This window comes from Puma concolor, chromosome B1, assembly GCF_028749965.1.
Source record: "Puma concolor isolate L17-30 chromosome B1, mPumCon1.1.hap2, whole genome shotgun sequence".
In the NCBI taxonomy this organism is placed as follows: Eukaryota; Metazoa; Chordata; class Mammalia; order Carnivora; family Felidae; genus Puma; species Puma concolor.
The window spans coordinates 156,552,891-156,570,181 of record NC_141670.1 but is presented as its reverse complement, the minus strand read 5'-3'; the positions used below and the strand labels follow the sequence as shown (position 1 = coordinate 156,570,181).

Sequence of the window (17,291 nt, the reverse complement as noted above, 5' to 3'; positions counted from 1 at the left end):
CATCTGAGGTTGTGATCTCACAACTCTTGGGCTGGAGCCCCACATTGGGTTCTGCACTGATAGCTCCGAGCGTGCTTGCGATGCTCTCTCTGCCTCTCCCCTGCTCATTCATTTTTTCTCCCTCTGCCCCCCCCTTCCACTCATCTCTTAAAATAAATAAATAAACAAACTTAAAAAAATAAGAATCCAATAGTTATTGTGCTCTAAAGAGCCTTTGTTTATTAAATCTAAATATGATTCAATTCAAATTTTATTAGGATTTGTGGAAAATGGACTATAGTAAAAAAAAAGAAAAAAGCCATTTGTTTTTTTGCCCTGAATTTGTCCAGGACAGAGGGTAAAGAATAGAAAAGGAGAGGGGCGCCTGGGTGGCGCAGTCGGTTAAGCGTCCGACTTCAGCCAGGTCACGATCTCGCAGACCGTGAGTTCGAGCCCCGCATCAGGCTCTGGGCTGATGGCTCGGAGCCTGGAGCCTGTTTCCGATTCTGTGTCTCCCTCTCTCTCTGCCCCTCCCCCGTTCATGCTCTGTCTCTCTCTGTCCCAAAAATAAATAAACGTTGAAAAAAAAAATTAAAAAAAAAAAAAAAAGAATAGAAAAGGAGAAAAACTCAAGTGAAAATACTAATTTTCACTTACCTGTTTCAATGCTATTATACCACATCCTCCATTTCCTTTAAGTTTTGACCTTTATTTTTACTTTTATTATTTTATTCCTCCTTGATGTTTCTCCCACTTAACCATAGGCTGTTTCTTCTTAACCGTATTCATCTCCTACATATTTCTCTCCCTACAAACAACCTCTGTTGAATTTGTGCATGTGTCTTCCTGGTTGTGATATACATAAACTCAGCATATGCATGAAATTTTAAATTTCTTGTTTTATTTTTTAAATGTTTATTAATTTATTGAGAGAGAGAGAGAGAGAGAGAGAGAGAGAGAGAGAGAGAGAATGAATCAACCCCAAGCAGGCTTCATGCTGCCAACACAGAATCCTGTATGGAGCTCAATCCCACGAACTGTGAGATCATGACTTGAGCCAAAATCAAGAGTTGGACACTTAACCAGCTGAGCCACCCAGGCGCCCTTCAATTTTTTAATGGCACAAAAACAGGCAAATCTATTAAGTATTTTTTTTTAAATGTTTTAATAAATTATAGTGTGCCCAGGGGCGCCTGGGTGGCGCAGTCGGTTAAGCGTCCGACTTCAGCCAGGTCACGATCTCGCGGTCTGTGAGTTCGAGCCCCGCGTCGGGCTCTGGGCTGATGGCTCAGAGCCTGGAGCCTGTTTCCGATTCTGTGTCTCCCTCTCTCTCTGCCCCTCCCCCGTTCATGCTCTGTCTCTCTCTGTCCCAAAAATAAATAAACGTTGAAAAAAAAAAAAATTTAAAAAAAAAAAAAAAAAAAAAAAAATTATAGTGTGCCTGGGTGGCTCAGTTGATTAAGTGTCTAACTCTTGATTTTGGCTCAGGTCATGATCACTCAGATTTGTGAGATCAAGACCCAAGTCGGGCTCCATGATGAGAAAACCAAACTGGATTGGGATTCTCTCTCTCTGCTCCTCCCCTACTCTCTCTCTCTCTAAAAAATTAATTAAAAATATTATATTTACTATCATGAAGTACAGCTTTAAAAAAAAAGGAAAAAGCTTAATATTTAGGGTGATACCATTTCTACAATTTGGATTTTGAGGAGAGATTTTCCCTAAAATCATCTGACTCCTTTCCAGTCTTTCTCCCTTTGCCTTCTTCCCATCCCTGCTCAGTTCTGTCCAGAAGAGCAACAGAGTAAAAACCTCACCAGGCTCCCAGACACCATGAGTTAGCTTCTCCTTCATGTTCTAAGCCTTCCTGGGTCATCTGTTAAGCCCTCATGGCAGTGTCTGCCTGAGACTGGTTATCCAATGATTGACTAATTGTGTCTGTCTCATGCTGGCATGCACTATTGGATTGAAATATTTCACTCCCAAATTGAGGTATATGCCCTAATTTACCCTGTATTGAGGTTAATATAACATACTACACTCAAATATGATTCTGTTCAGGAATAAGGTGAGGGAGAGGATGGGAAACCTAATTATTAGTTTCCTTTAAAGACCTCAATGAACCATTATTTAACCTGACAAAGACAATTAGTTTGCTTCTAGATTTAAGTGTTTACAATAAATTTGTAATAGACATTACTTGTAGCTGTATTTTTGCATATTTGTGTTTTTAACTTGTAGGCTAAATATTTTTTTTAAGTTTATTTATTTTGAGAGAGAGTGTGTGAGTAGGGGAGGGACAGAAAGAAAGGGAGAGGGAGAATCCTAAGCAGGTTCCATACCATCAGTGCAGAGCCCAATGTGGGGCTTGATCTCACACACTGTGAGATCATGACCTGAGCCAAAATCAAGAGTTGGACGCCCAATCAATGGAGCCACCCAGGCGCTCCTAAATTTCTCAAATTAAAATTGCTCAGCCATGGCACAAAAACAGACACATAGACCAATGGAATAGAATAGAAACCCCAGAACTAGACCCACAAACGTATGGCCAACTCATCTTTGACAAAGCAGGAAAGAACATCCAATGGAAAAAAGACAGTCTCTTTAACAAATGGTGCTGGGAGAACTGGACAGCAACATGCAGAAGGTTGAAACTAGACCACTTTCTCACACCATTCACAAAAATAAAATGGATAAAGGACCTGAATGTGAGACAGGAAACCATCAAAACCTTAGAGGAGAAAGCAGGAAAAGACCTCTCTGACTTCAGCCGTAGCAATCTCTTACTCGACACATCCCCAAAGGCAAGGGAATTAAAAGCAAAAGTGAATTACTGGGACCTTATGAAGATAAAAAGCTTCTGCACAGCAAAGGAAACAACCAACAAAACTAAAAGGCAACCAACGGAATGGGAAAAGATCTTTGCAAATGACATATCGGACAAAGGGCTAGTATCCAAAATCTATAAAGAGCTCACCAAACTCCACACCCGAAAAGCAAATAACCCAGTGAAGAAATGGGCAGAAAACATGAATAGACACTTCTCTAAAGAAGACATCCGGATGGCCAACAGGCACATGAAAAGATGTTCAGCGTCGCTCCTTATCAGGGAAATACAAATCAAAACCACACTCAGGTATCACCTCACACCAGTCAGAGTGGCCAAAATGAACAAATCAGGAGACTATAGATGCTGGAGAGGATGTGGAGAAACGGGAACCCTCTTGCACTGTTGGTGGGAATGCAAATTGGTGCAGCCGCTCTGGAAAGCAGTGTGGAGGAGGTTCCTCAGAAAATTAAAAATAGACCTACCCTATGACCCAGCAATAGCACTGCTAGGAATTTATCCAAGGGACACAGGAGTACTGATGCATAGGGGCACTTGTACCCCAATGTTCATAGCAGCACTCTCAACAATAGCCAAATTATGGAAAGAGCCTAAATGTCCATCAACTGATGAATGGATAAAGAAATTGTGGTTTATATACACAATGGAGTACTACGTGGCAATAAGAAAAAATGAAATATGGCCTTTTGTAGCGACGTGGATGGAACTGGAGAGTGTGATGCTAAGTGAAATAAGCCATACAGAGAAAGACAGATACCATATGGTTTCACTCTTATGTGGATCCTGAGAAATTTAAGAGAAACCCATGGGGGAGGGGAACAAAAAAAAAAAAAAAAGAGGTTAGAGTGGGAGAGAGCCAAAGCATAAGAGGCTGTTGAGAACCCAGAACAAACTAAGGGTTGATGGGGGGTGGGAGGGAGGAGAGGGTGGGTGATGGGTACTGAGGAGGGCACCTTTTGGGATGAGCACTGGGTGTTGTATGGAAACCAATTTGACAATAAATTTCATATAAAAAAAAAATTGCTCAGCCAAAATTTTTTGCACATTTAAAAATTTTATAGATATTTCCAAGGTGCTATTTAGAATTTTCACTAATCTCACTATTACACTCACAACAATAATGTAAAAAAAAAGTTTTTTTTCTATGATGTCTGAAAAGTTGGTTATTCATTTTATTTTCATAGGGCTGAACAAAGTATTGTTCATTTACTGTCATCTATCTGTAAAATTCATATTTGTGTCCTGTACTGTGTATTTTAGATTTTTATTTCAAAATTTATGTGTAAAGACTTATATTAAAGAAGTTTATTCCTTCTCCTCATATGTATTGCAGACAGTATTTTTGAGCTATCATTTATTTTTGACTTCTCTATATATGTGTCTTTAACATATGTTCTTATTTTTTATGTATTTAAATTTCTTACTGTTTTTTATTTATGGCTTCAGGATATCATATTTAGAAAATCTTTTTTTTTTCACTTCAGAATTATATAATAGCTATCATTTTCTTAACTTTCACAATTTTCTCTTCATTAAACAAGAAAGTAGGGGTGATGTAATAAACCTAGTTGTTTTCACATTTTTCTTCCTATAAAATTTGAGTAATACCTGAGGTTGGAACAGAGATAGCAGAGAGTGAAGCAACTTGAACCATCTTAAGCTCCTAAAAAAAGACAAAAATACAGAAAAAAGAATGCATAAATAAGAAATCGTGGGAAAACAGAATTCAGACATATTTGTGATAGGGAGGAGTTGATAAGCCTCTCTCAAAAAAAAAGGATAATTCAAAAGATTGAGTGTTTCCTGCTATGTAATGCAGCTATAGAAAGAAAAAAGCTGATAATAGGTGGTATTTTCCTTAATGCTGAATGATGGGAAGATTGTATCTATTTTCATTTCAATTTGCTCTGATTTCCAAAACAGCTTTAAATGTAATACTCTACTTTATTTGTAGCTTAGCTACCAATAATTCAGACTTCTGCATGCATAAGGAGTACATTACCATCCAAACGTACTTACTCCGTGCTAGTAAATCATGTGATAAATGTTATTTTCAAGTATGGAGTATTCTAATTTGTCATGTACCATCATAACTTTAAGTTGGATTTAGCTTTAGGGTCAAGATAGATGATAATTTTTAAAAATTTTAAATCAATTTAGTTCCTTTTCTGTGTAGTGTTCATAATAAATACAAAACTGTTAAAATTTTATAATTTTAATGTTTGAGAGAAAAAGAAAGAGTGGGAAAGAGACAGAGGGAGAGAGAGAGAATCCCAAGCAGGCTCTGCACTGTCAGGGCAGAGCCCAGTGCCAGGCTTGAATTCACAAATTGTGAGCTCATGACCTAAGCTGAAATCAAGAATTAGATGCTTAACCGACTGAGCCACTGACGTGCCCTCAAATTAAAAATTTTTTAAATCAAGTATTTTACATTCATTGGATAAAAATTCAAATTTAAAATACTAAGCACTAAAAGTATTAGAGGAAATTTTATATAGTTCTGGTGGATGACCTGATGTGGAGAAAAACAGCAATTTAGAGGAAGAAGACACAATTAACTATATAGGACTAATTTTATTATTTTATTTCATTGTATTTTGGTATGGGAAACAACTCCCATAAAATGTTTTATAGCAAGTAATAGAATACATATTTAAAATGCATATAAAGGGGCGACTGGGTAGCTCAGTCGGTTAAGTGTCTGACTCTTGATTTCAGCTCTCAGTTTGTGAGTTTGAGCCCCATGTCGGGCTCTGTGCTGACAGCTCACAGCCTGGAGCCTGCTTCAGATTTTGTGTCTCCCTCTCTCTGCCCCGCCCCTGCCCACATTCTGCCTTTCTCTCTCTGTCAAAAATAAACAAACATTATGGGGCGCCTGGGTGGCGCAGTCAGTTAAGCGTCCGACTTCAGCCAGGTCACGATCTCGCGGTCCGTGAGTTCGAGCCCCGCGTCGGGCTCTGGGCTGATGGCTCAGAGCCTGGAGCCTGTTTCTGATTCTGTGTCTCCCTCTCTCTCTGCCCCTCCCCCGTTCATGCTCTGTCTCTCTCTGTCCCAAAAATAAATAAACGTTGAAAAAAAAAAAATAAAAATAAAAAAAAAAAATAAACAAACATTAAAAAAATTAAAAATAAATAAAATTATGTCAGGAATATAAACCATTTTTGATTAATGTCTGTATTGATATTTATTTTACACCTCATTTTGAAAAACAAAATATATATGCATGTATACATGTATATGTATCAAGATATAAATAGATGTATAGAAATATATTGCAGCATTGGCTTGCTGAAAAGATACAGGCAAAAATTTGAATGTCTGTCAATATTTACCAAGACAGAGGGGCACCTGTGTGGCTCAGTTGGTTAAGCGTCTGACTTTGGCTCAGGTCATGATCTCATGGTTCCTGGGTTCAAGCCTTGCCTGGGACCAATTTGGATGTCTTCTTCCCTCTCTCTGTGCTCCTCCTACGTTCATGTTCTCTCTCTCTCAAAAATAAACATTTCAAAAAATTAAAAAAAAAATTTACCAAGACAGAAATCAATAGGCCATGTAAAGATACTGCATAATATTTTGAAGCTATTACAAAAAAAAAAGTGGTAGTTCTATATCTATTGACCTGATAAACTGTAAGTAAAAAAAAAAAAAAAAAAAAAAAAAAAAAGGAAAGTATGATTCCATCTTTGTAAAACAGTAACAAAATGCTTAAAGTGTGTGTGTGTGTGTGTGTACATGGATTAGTGTTACTGATGAAAACATATCAGTCTGTCAATATTTGTTAGAGAGCAGGTGGAGAGGGCATTTGAGGTTAGGAATTTTATAACACCTATTTACTTAATTCATTGTTTAAATGTTTACAGAGCATAGATTTCTTTTTCTTTTTTAATTTTTTAACATTTATTTATTTTTGAGAGACAGAGACAGAGCATGGCGGGGAAGGGCAGAGAGAGAGAGGGAGACATAGAATCTGAACCAGGCTCTAGGTTCTGATCTGACAGCACAGAGCTCGACGTGGGGTTCCAACCATGGACCGCGAGATCATGACCTGAGCCAAGGTTGGACGCCTAATCAACTGAGCCACCCAGGCTCCCCACAGAGCATAGATTTCTACCATTGTAAATATTGAAGAGAAATTAAGAAATGAGGAAATAAAAGACAACTGGAATAAAAGTAAATATTTAAGAAAATTAAGACATGAAAGATTTTTAAAATTATCATTATTATTATAAACAATAGTTTTGGATTCCTAACTTTTCTTTTAAAAAATTGTACTTTTATTTTAAAAAAATCACCCAGAAAATAAGAAGTTAATAAATCTATCATGAATTGGACATTTCCACCAAAATATTTGAATATAAAAATTAAGGGGCGCCTGGGTGGCGCAGTCGGTTAAGCGTCCGACTTCAGCCAGGTCACGATCTCGCGGTCCGTGAGTTCGAGCCCCGCGTCGGGCTCTGGGCTGATGGCTCAGAGCCTGGAGCCTGTTTCCGATTCTGTGTCTCCCTCTCTCTCTGCCCCTCCCCCATTCATGCTCTGTCTCTCTCTGTCCCAAAAATAAATAAACGTTGAAAAAAAAAAATTAAAAAAAAAATTAAAATGTGTATGCTGTTATCATAAAATACATGACAAAAATATGTTTAACCTACATAGAAATTTCTTTCAATCTACACTGGAATGCATTCATCCTTATATTAGTTTTCAAATTGAACTTAAAACATATGTATAATTAAAGGGTTAACAATGTGCTGGTTGCTAAATTCAATTCAGATAAATTAAGGAATAACTGTGCATTTGAATAGATTATCACTTTGAACTATGTTTTCTTCCAATTAGGATGATTTTAAATGAATCTTATAATTTTCTAAAATAAAAATAAGTATATCTGGACATTATTGATTTTCTAGTTGCAGAGTATTAAAGGAATCTTTTCTTTCCCAGGGATATCATTAGTCATAGTCTTACTTCACACAGGTCTGAACTTGGTTCAGTTCAGAATCCTACCTGGAGATATTGAGCCTTCCACCACGACTACTGCCTACTCCTATGTACTCAGTAGGTGCTAAGATGCTATATGGGTGGGGGAAATGGAAATACAGAAAACATAAATTCATACAACAAAAGTTTATCCCAGTCACACAGTCTGAGTGGCAGATAAAAGCAGATCTGATTTGCTGTTCTCCTGAGCACATTTCCCAGAAATGCCACATATCAACAGTTTTAACGGAAAATGTGTTGACAGGAAAGTTATTAAAACCTTTATAAAGGTAGAGAAAATGTGTAAAAGTTAAACCTGCAGGCTGTCAGAGAATTGTGCTATTTGTTACTGCTTTTTCCCAACTAGTTCATTGCACAGACCCTTCTGAGACCTGTCCCTTGACTTAATTCCTCTAATGGTGAGACCCGACTGTCCTAAATCCACCCACCTTTCCCCAACCCAAATATCAAAAAAGCATCTGGGGCTCCATGGAGCTCAGTTAAAAACAAAGCACCAAAATCACTGTTAAAATTTTAGGCCCAGCACATAATAGCTTTCTGTAATTTTTGAGTTGGAGAAATCTGAAATTGCAAATGGATTTTGGAGAAGTCTGGATGCAAAAGTTTATATGAAGTCTCCTCCTTTGTTAACTGTTCTTCAATTCACATTGACCATATTCATTAGATTGATGACTGAATTACTGACTTGTTCATTAGTTCAAAATTTACTGAATGTATTGGATTTCTCCAGAGAAACAGAACAAATAGTACACACACACAGAGGGTGGGGAAGTAGATGAGAGATTTTAAGAAATTATCTCATGTAATTGTGGGAGCTAGCAAATCTGAAATTTTTACAGCATTATGGCAGGTTGGGGACCTAGGGAAGAGTTTATATTTTAGCTCAAGTCTGAAGATAATCTGGAGGTCAACTTTCTTCCTGTTTGAAGGATCTCATTCTTTTGTCTAAGGCCTTCAACTGATTGGATGAGGCTCACCCATATTGTGGTGGGTAATCTCTTTTACTGAAAGTCTACTGATTTAAATATTAATCACATCAAAACAAGTTACTTTCACAGCAACTTCAAGACTGGCAGTTGACCAAACATCTGGACACCATAGCCTAGCCAAGTTGACACATAAATTTAACCTTCACACTGAGTTTCAAATACAAAAAGCCTAAGAATCTGTTGAGCGCATAACCTCATCAGTGGAGATTGAAAAGGTAGGGAAGGGGAGATGAGAGACAGACACAAGGTCAACTTGCAATAGGAGAAGGAAAGTAACAGATACTTACAAAATGTCAAGGGAGCTGAGAGTAAGGAAGTGAATAATTTTGCCTGAATAAAAAAGAGGTGCATTGATGCTCAAGATGCTTACCTCTTGTCCAGAAATTTGGCCCAGAAGAGCAATTCCTCTAGTCAGAGAGAAATTTAAAGAGATGTGCGAAGCTCTACCTTGGGGCTCATGTGGAACTTGTTCTGGGCTCAGTTCCAAAATATTTGCAAACTTAAGCTGGGATTCAATTTTATAGTGAAACCTAATATGCATCAGGATCTTTCTTAGTTTGAGGCGTTGTCTTTAAAAATCTCCTTCCCCCAGATAGATTTTATTTTGTAAGGATTATATATGACTATTTGTTTGATTAAATGTGCACAGTTTTTAGAAGCCTGCTTTTTCAACTGCCTTAGACCGTGAGCTATGCAGTTTTTCCATTTGAAATTTTCATAGTAGAATATTTGCTTCAGCAAATTGCAAAGTTTTTTTGTTGCAGAGTTTTGGCAGCTAAATTCACTCTGAGCACAGTGGGCTGTCTTTCTTCAGTACACTGCATTAGAGAAACAGTTCTACACCCTGAGGGTTTTGGAGTTTCTTTGTTCAGCAAAGAATTGAATCATATCCCTGAAAGGGGATCTATGTCTTTCAAGCCTTAGTTTAAATGATCATTGACAAATCAAGCTAGACACTAATTAGCTCTCCTATTGAAATTAACGTATTTTATATGTATTAATGTGAATATCAGAGGAGACACCCTGTCAATCTAGATTTCATAAAGGAATGTTACATACTTTCCAAATAATTTGTACTGGCAAAGGTTTCTAGTATTCAGTCTCATCCTGAATTAGTTTCCTTCTTTCTGTTTGTGGTCTGGTCACACTGGCCCTCTAGTTCCTTGATCTCTTCGATACTTTTCCACCTTAAGGCCTTGGTACTTCCAGTTCCATTGGGCCTAGAAAACTATTTTTCTTCTTCTCTCAGGACTTTCATCTCCTCATCTTTAAAGTCTTCTATTTGACCTGCTAAAAGAAGCTATCTTTGGCCATCCCATTGCTAACTATCTTTCCCACCAGCCCCTTCTCATCTGTGGGCCACTGCTCTCTATCACAAGCATACTCTTTATTTCCATCAGGGCCCTTATCATCATATTAAGTTATTTTGCTTACTTTTTCATCTTCTTAAAGACTGTTTTCTCCGCTAGGATGCACACTTGATTAGAACAAATAACTTGCCTTTTTTTCAAAGCTGCATCCTTAACACAAACTATAAACAAATTCAGTCTTCTTGATGAACTAGTGGAAAGAAAAGTGTTCATGACAATCAAATTAAATGTTATTACAAGTAAAGTTCTTAGAAAAAGTCAGGTATGTAATACAACTATAATTTCTGCTTTATCTTAAATGAGATGTCAATAATAATAAACATCAGACTCCAATGTAATGTGGGATAGATGGCCATATGCAGAGTTTACAAAAGGGAATGGTCCACATCCTTGGGCCCTTAAGCCATATCAGGGATACAGTAAAAGAGTCAGACTGTAGGGAAGTCAAGAAGACTTGAAATTATTTTTTTGGGCCAAGTTGTTGCTTTACTGGTCCCCTGGCCTCCCCACTTATTCACCCCTCTAAAACCTATAGAGGGGACACAAATAGATTGGTCTGAAATTTGGGAGATACCTAGGGGCAGACCCAGGAAATTCAGGTTCCTGAGGAGCAGGATGAAAATGACATCTTTGAGAGTGACTTACATTGTCAGAAATATTTGGTGCTGGAGGTAAGCTTAGAAAAGAGTCACAGTTACCCAGGATTGGAATAGAGATACCTGTGTCTAGGTCCAGGAATTGACAGAAGAGTCCCTGAACTGCAAAGAACCTAAGAAACCCCAAAAGAGAAAGTATCAGCTTTGAACATCTACCAAGTCCACAGAGCATAAAGCCAACACCCAAGGAAAATGATGAAAATAAAGAATTGCTTTTCCATTCTTTACTTTTTCTCAGCAGCCCTCCCACCCCCCCCCCCCACCCCCACCAATACAGCTTTGCAATACCTACCTTCCCATGCTTTCATCAGCCTTAGCCAAGGTCCATGTCATTGGTTAGGAAGGGTAGAACAGTAGAGCAGGGAGAGAGTATAGATGCTGACCTCACCTCTATCCAAAAAGGCAGACAGTGTCTATTATAAATATTAGCTTGAAGGTGGTTGAAAAGTTCTGATTTTAAGTGGAGATTAAAGCAGTTGAATAACCGCTAAATTGTATTGCAACTGGAGAAATGTCTGTTGACCAAGATAAAGCAGGTAATTCATGGGATTTGACTAAATTTGCATCCATGGGAGGAAAAGATTATCCCCACTGAATAACTTTTAAAGGGTCAGAGAGATAAATAAATCAAGTGTTGATCATATCATGAATCAGGTATTTCAATATACCAGTACCAGGAAATTTTGTTATCCTCATTATTCTTTTAAAATTTATGGGTGAAATTTGTCTCTTTTTCAATTCATTTTCCATACAACAGCTATTTTTAAAATCTCAAATAAGATTATGACAATCTCCTGCTTCAAACCCTCCAACTGCCCTTTAATTCCTTTAGAATAAAATCTAATCTCTCAACCACAGCATATAGGATCTCTATGTTTGACTGTTGCCTAATTCACTGACACTTTTCCTTCTACTCACATGTCCAGTCTTTGTTCTTTAAACACACTGCCTTATTTTTCATCCGTAGAACACTCCAGGCTTGTTTCCGCCTGAAAGTGCTGTTTCTCCACCCCCAAATGCTCTAGCACCTGATTCCGTGGCTGTTTCCTTGGGCATTCAGGTCTTTAGCACAAATATTCCCTCTGCAGTTAGAATTTTTCTGACGTCATAATTTAGACTTTGTCCCCATCCCCCCACTGTGGGTCCACTCTACCGTTCTCTACTTCACCAACTAGTTTTATTTTCTTCATATGATTTATCATTATGTAAGATTTTTTGTTTGCTTATTGTGGTCTGTGGGTTGCATCCGATTATAGACTGCTTAAGAGGAGTGAATAAATTGGTTTTGTTTACCACTAAATCCCCTGGGATGTGTTCAATACATTTGGTTGGATGAAGAATCGAAACCAAAACATTTCTTCAATTAAAAGTGAAATTATCATAGAGTTGAATTTATTTTTCTTTTAAAATAATATGTGATCTTAAAAATAAGCCTTGTACATGTAACTTATTTTTTGATGTCATAGCTTTAAATTTGTGTCTTTATTTTCGTGATCATTCAGTTAGTAATATATAGGCTACATATGAATATACTCATAAAATATAAAAAATCAAACATCACTATCTTCTACGCAGCATCAAGCATTTAAGAATTTTTTAATAAAGTAGACTTATGGCTATCCAAAATAGTTGGCCAATAGGATAAGGCAGTCATAGAATACTTTGATTAACTGTGTATTATCATCTGGAACAGGCATTGATGATCTCCGGAATCAGATTAAATAAATCAATTTAGGGGCACTTCATGGCCCCCGACTCTTGGTTAAGCATCTGACTTTTGATGTCAGCTCAGGTTATGATCTCCCGGTTCGTGGAGTGGATAATGAGGATAAAGAATTGCCTTTTCCATTCCTAACTTTTTCTTAGCATCCCAGGCTCCATGCTGACATCACGGGGACTGCTTGTGATTCTCTTCTTCCTCTCTCTGCCGTCTCTCTGCTCACGTACTCTCTCAAAATAAATAAACTTAAAAAAAAATAAAATGCAGCAATTTAAAACAGAAGGGAGGTCTTTCTGTTGTTTTAAGGACTCCAAATGTACTCTATAATTTTGCTGAACATTCTTAAGAATACTGTGGAATGACAGGTATTGGTGCTGGAGAGGCTTTTAGGACCCACTGCAGTTCTTTTTTAAAACTTTTTTTTTCAACGTTTATTTTTATTTTTGGGACAGAGAGAGACAGAGCACGAACGGGGGAGGGGCAGAGAGAGAGGGAGACACAGAATCGGAAACAGGCTCCAGGCTCCGAGCCATCAGCCCAGAGCCTGACGCGGGGCTCGAACTCACAGACCGCGAGATCGTGACCTGGCTGAAGTCGGACGCCTAACCGACTGCGCCACCCAGGCGCCCCTGGACCCACTGCAGTTCTAAGGGAGCACTTGTTCCTTCCTCTTGACTTCTAATAAGTAAAATGAGCAGAAGTGGGAGTAGCCCTGAATTGCATGTTTCTTATCTTCATATTGAAAGTGCTACATAGTCTTAACATTCTAGGAATAGAAAGCTACTTCATAGACAAATTTTATCTCCTTCTCTTGATATCTCAATAGAAATTACTTAATTTTAGTACCCTCCCCCCCTCACTTCTGTAAACTTCCAGAGCTGGGTTAGTCTACTGGGTTACTGGAAAGATGAAATATGAGTGTGCCTAGCAAGCGTCTAAGCGGAAATGCTACTGGAGTTCTAACTTGCTCTTGTCATTAGTTAAATGTTAAGCTCATAAATTGCTGTATGTTTATAAATGTCTTCTTAATATCACTCAAATTATGTGGCAGAAAACATCATAAAATGGTACAGTGGCTCTTTACCATTTTACCGATTTTATTATTTAAGTAAAACTTGATCTTATTTCATCATCTGTAAAAACAGAGAAAAGAAAGCACTGGTCTCCAAGGTGATTTTTCATGAGGATCAAATGAGATAATGTATGTCACAGTGTTTTTGTTCCTATAAGAGACTGTATTTTCATTTAACATGACTTGCACTACGTTGCATTTCAATTAATGTTTTTATTTCGGTTTCGCACAGTGGTGACTGCTAAGTTATTAGACAGGCAAATGGTTTTATTTTAAAAGGTTTTATTATTAATAAAAGGTTTTATTATGTTTTGTGCATCTATGTCAATATTTAACAATGGTCTTGGCCTGATATGTGAGAGAAAAGAGTGAGGAGGGATTACAACATATCCAAAATCATCTTTAGAGAAAAAAAATCTAATATATGGGTGATGAAATAAGTAGTTTAATATTTTGAGAGTATTATTTTAAAGTATTTTCCACTTACTGTTCTTAGAGAGTTGGAGGGTGGAAAGCAGTTCTTATAACCGGCTCTGCTGCGGCCAGCAGAAGTGTAGGAAGGAAAATGCCACCACCAGAAGGGAGAATAAAACTTGCAAAAAATTTTGCCCAGAGGGGAAAGCAGAGCAGATAACCAGCACCATTTGACCCTCCTGTAATTGTGGGAAGAATTGGGTACAAAGAAAGGGAAGCACTCAGCGACACCTTTTTGTCTTGATCCTTCTGCTCTGGGCCAAATTTCACTTCTAAGGAGAAGAGAGCTGCTTTCAGTGTTCCTGACACAGCCTGGGGTGCCTGCGCATCAGTCTGCTTGCACACAGATATGGCCGCCCTAGGATTCCACCTAGTGTTGGGGGGACTCAGAAATTCCTCCACACCCCTAGGAGGGATGAGGCAACTGCCGAGTCTGCGTGGGTGGAGAGCCAAAGGGAGCCACTGAGTCGTGGGAGAAGTTCTGCTGTGGGCGTCTTTAGCATAGACCTGTTTTGCTTTGGAAAAAAAAATGAAAATCACAGTCAGTATTCAAGTTGTCTTGTGCCAATAATTACTGAGTCAAGGGGCTGTGTGTGTGTGTGTGTGTGTGTGTGTGGCAACAACCCCTTGTCTTCAAATGCATCTGAGATTTCATCCAGCTTGTCCACCAGCCTCAGATTTCAGTACTGGATGCCAGAATCACACTCGGTGGCCAGGTGACAAGAGTTATCATTATGGAAATCAGAGGAGCCAGAGGCTGGTACAGGATCTCACTCCTGCAGATTTGATGCGTGTGCTCCCAATATAGGAAGTTACTTAAGGTCCTACCTTCTGTATCTATTGCAGATGCCATCTGGTAAGAATAAAGAAAACCACAAAGATTAAACATTTATCGAGAAAAAAAAAAAAAACAAAAACAAAACCCTGACTTATCCACAGTGACTATTTATATTATTGGATGAGACGACACTTAACCAGATTGGAATACCTATTTTTTGGCCACAGTACCTTTTTCCAGTGTCCAGAATGGTAAATTACTATTAACAAGAAAAAAAAATATGAAGAAAGATTATCTTTGATGATCTAAATGCTTCCCTGATAAATGCATTTTGGCAAATACATTCATATTAGTGAAGTCTTTCTAAACACAAACAGAAATAGTTCTGTTTCTATTTGTAACAATTGCATCAAATGAACTTTAAAGTTAAAATTAGAATGGTTTGAAGGAAAAGTGCATTTTATTTTATTACTTTAAAATTTTTAATGTTTGTTTATTTTGGGGAGAGAGAGAGAGCATGGCCAGCAAGCATGAGCGGGGGAGGGGCAGAGAGAGAGACCCAGAATCGCAGACTCCAGGTTCCAAGATGTCCAGAGCAAGATGTGGGGCTCGAACCCACAAACAGAGAGATCATGACCTGAGCTGAAGTCACGCTCAACCAACTGAGCCACTAAGGTGCCCTGAGAAGTGCATTTTAAGAAGAAATGACTTTCAAACAGAACAGTTGAAGTTGAATATAATCTGACCACTTATAAAACTCTTCATCATTTCTTCTACTTGTTTAATTTTTAATATTAGTTTACTTTTTAAAAAATCGGCTGCAGAATATAGGAAGTTATATTTGCTGTATACTTTTATCGTTGCCTAATTATGATTGTAAGTAAGAATTAGTCTTCCTATTCATCAGTACATTTGCCTCTATTGTAATCAAGAGACATAGAGCTAATTTTTTTCTTAAAGGATGGATGTGGATGTTGGAGTATAGCTGAGTAAGGTGGGTTTTTTGGTAAATTCAGCAACTTAATTACTCAGCATTTTGACTTTTCTACCCTTTCCTTGCTTGGCAGTTCCTTCCTACACAACATGCTGCGGTATTGGTGAGTCTTTCCTGAGCAGTTGAGCAAATCCTGCCCATCCTCTTAATTTAAATAACCCTCACTTCACATCTCAAATCATTTATCTGATATTCTCAGTTCAACCTGCTTTGGAAACTGGGATAGTGGCATGCATAGTTGAAATCCATAGATAAATGAATTAATAAATTTATTCAATAATTCAGTTTTTGCTAGACATGCTAATAGAGTAACTTTGAATTTTGCCCTAAGCACCTGGTGCATGTACTAATACGTAAATAAGCAAAAGAGCAGTTCCCGAAGGAAAGCAGCAGTGACAGTGCACAGGAAGATGTATCCGAGCATAATGAAGAGCTGGATGTGTCTCACTTTACCTGCAGGACAGAAAAGCATGTTCTAGGTCCATGAGGATGAAGCAAAGGGAAGGTTAATTCTTAGAAGCTCATCTTTCACCATACTGATAAATAATTCTGGTGCATTTTATTATTAATCTTATGAATATATACAGTTTTAGTTTTGTGACATAGGAGGACATATTCTACATAAAGTTACCTAATTTAGATTTGTTTTAATGTTTATTCATCTCAGAGAGAGAGAGAGAGTGCAAACAGGGGAGGGGCGGAGAAAGAGGGAAGGAGCAGCTTCCAAGGTCGGAGCTGTTAGCACAGAGCCCGAAGCGGGGCTCAAACTCACAACTTGTGAGATCATGCCCTGAACTGACGTCAGCTGCTTAACAGCTTAACGGGCTGAGCCAGCCATGCACCCCTAAAGTTACCTAATTTACATTAAGGTATTCAATTCACAGTTAAATTAGTTCTAGTTAACGACTTTTTGCAACTGTAGATCAGTATTTTAAGTGCTTGAGAGCAGAGAACACTGGATAAAAAGAAGATCCAAGGGAAAGAATAAGCGACTATAGAAAATGATACTTGTGTGTTTTCTGCAGTGAGTTCCTGATAATTGTTAAAAGCCTGAGCATCAATGTAAATTGAATACAAATCCAGAGATGAACTTGATAGGACTTTCAGTTTTGTGGAGATACTAGATTCATCAGTGAAGCAAACATTTACTCAGCACCCCGTATGTGCCAAAAACTTGAAAGGTGCTGGAAACAAAAGGTGAATGAGAAGACATCAGGCTCAATGAACTACAATAGACTAGGGGAGAGAGACCCCTAAGAATGCTTACTGGGGATCAGGTATTCTTCTTCTTTTTTAATTTTTATTATTTAATTTTATTATTTTAATTTAATTTAATTTAATTTAATTTAATTTAATTTTATATTTAGAGAGAGAGAAAGGGAAGGAGCATGACAGCATGAGTGGGGGAGGGGC

General features: G+C 37.9%; 1 long non-coding RNA gene across 1 annotated transcript in view; it reads right to left on the bottom strand.

Moving 5' to 3' along the window:
- Positions 1–11,237, bottom strand: part of LOC147581972 (uncharacterized) — a 69,204-nt gene extending 57,967 nt beyond the window's left edge. Inside the window, exons 1-3 of the long non-coding RNA XR_015249815.1 lie at positions 11,133–11,237; positions 10,904–10,953; positions 4,439–4,493 (exon numbers count right to left, since the gene is read on the bottom strand). This is a non-coding gene — a long non-coding RNA (uncharacterized LOC147581972). The remainder of the gene's footprint in view (positions 1–4,438; positions 4,494–10,903; positions 10,954–11,132) is intronic.
- Positions 11,238–17,291: the final 6,054 nt, after the last annotated feature.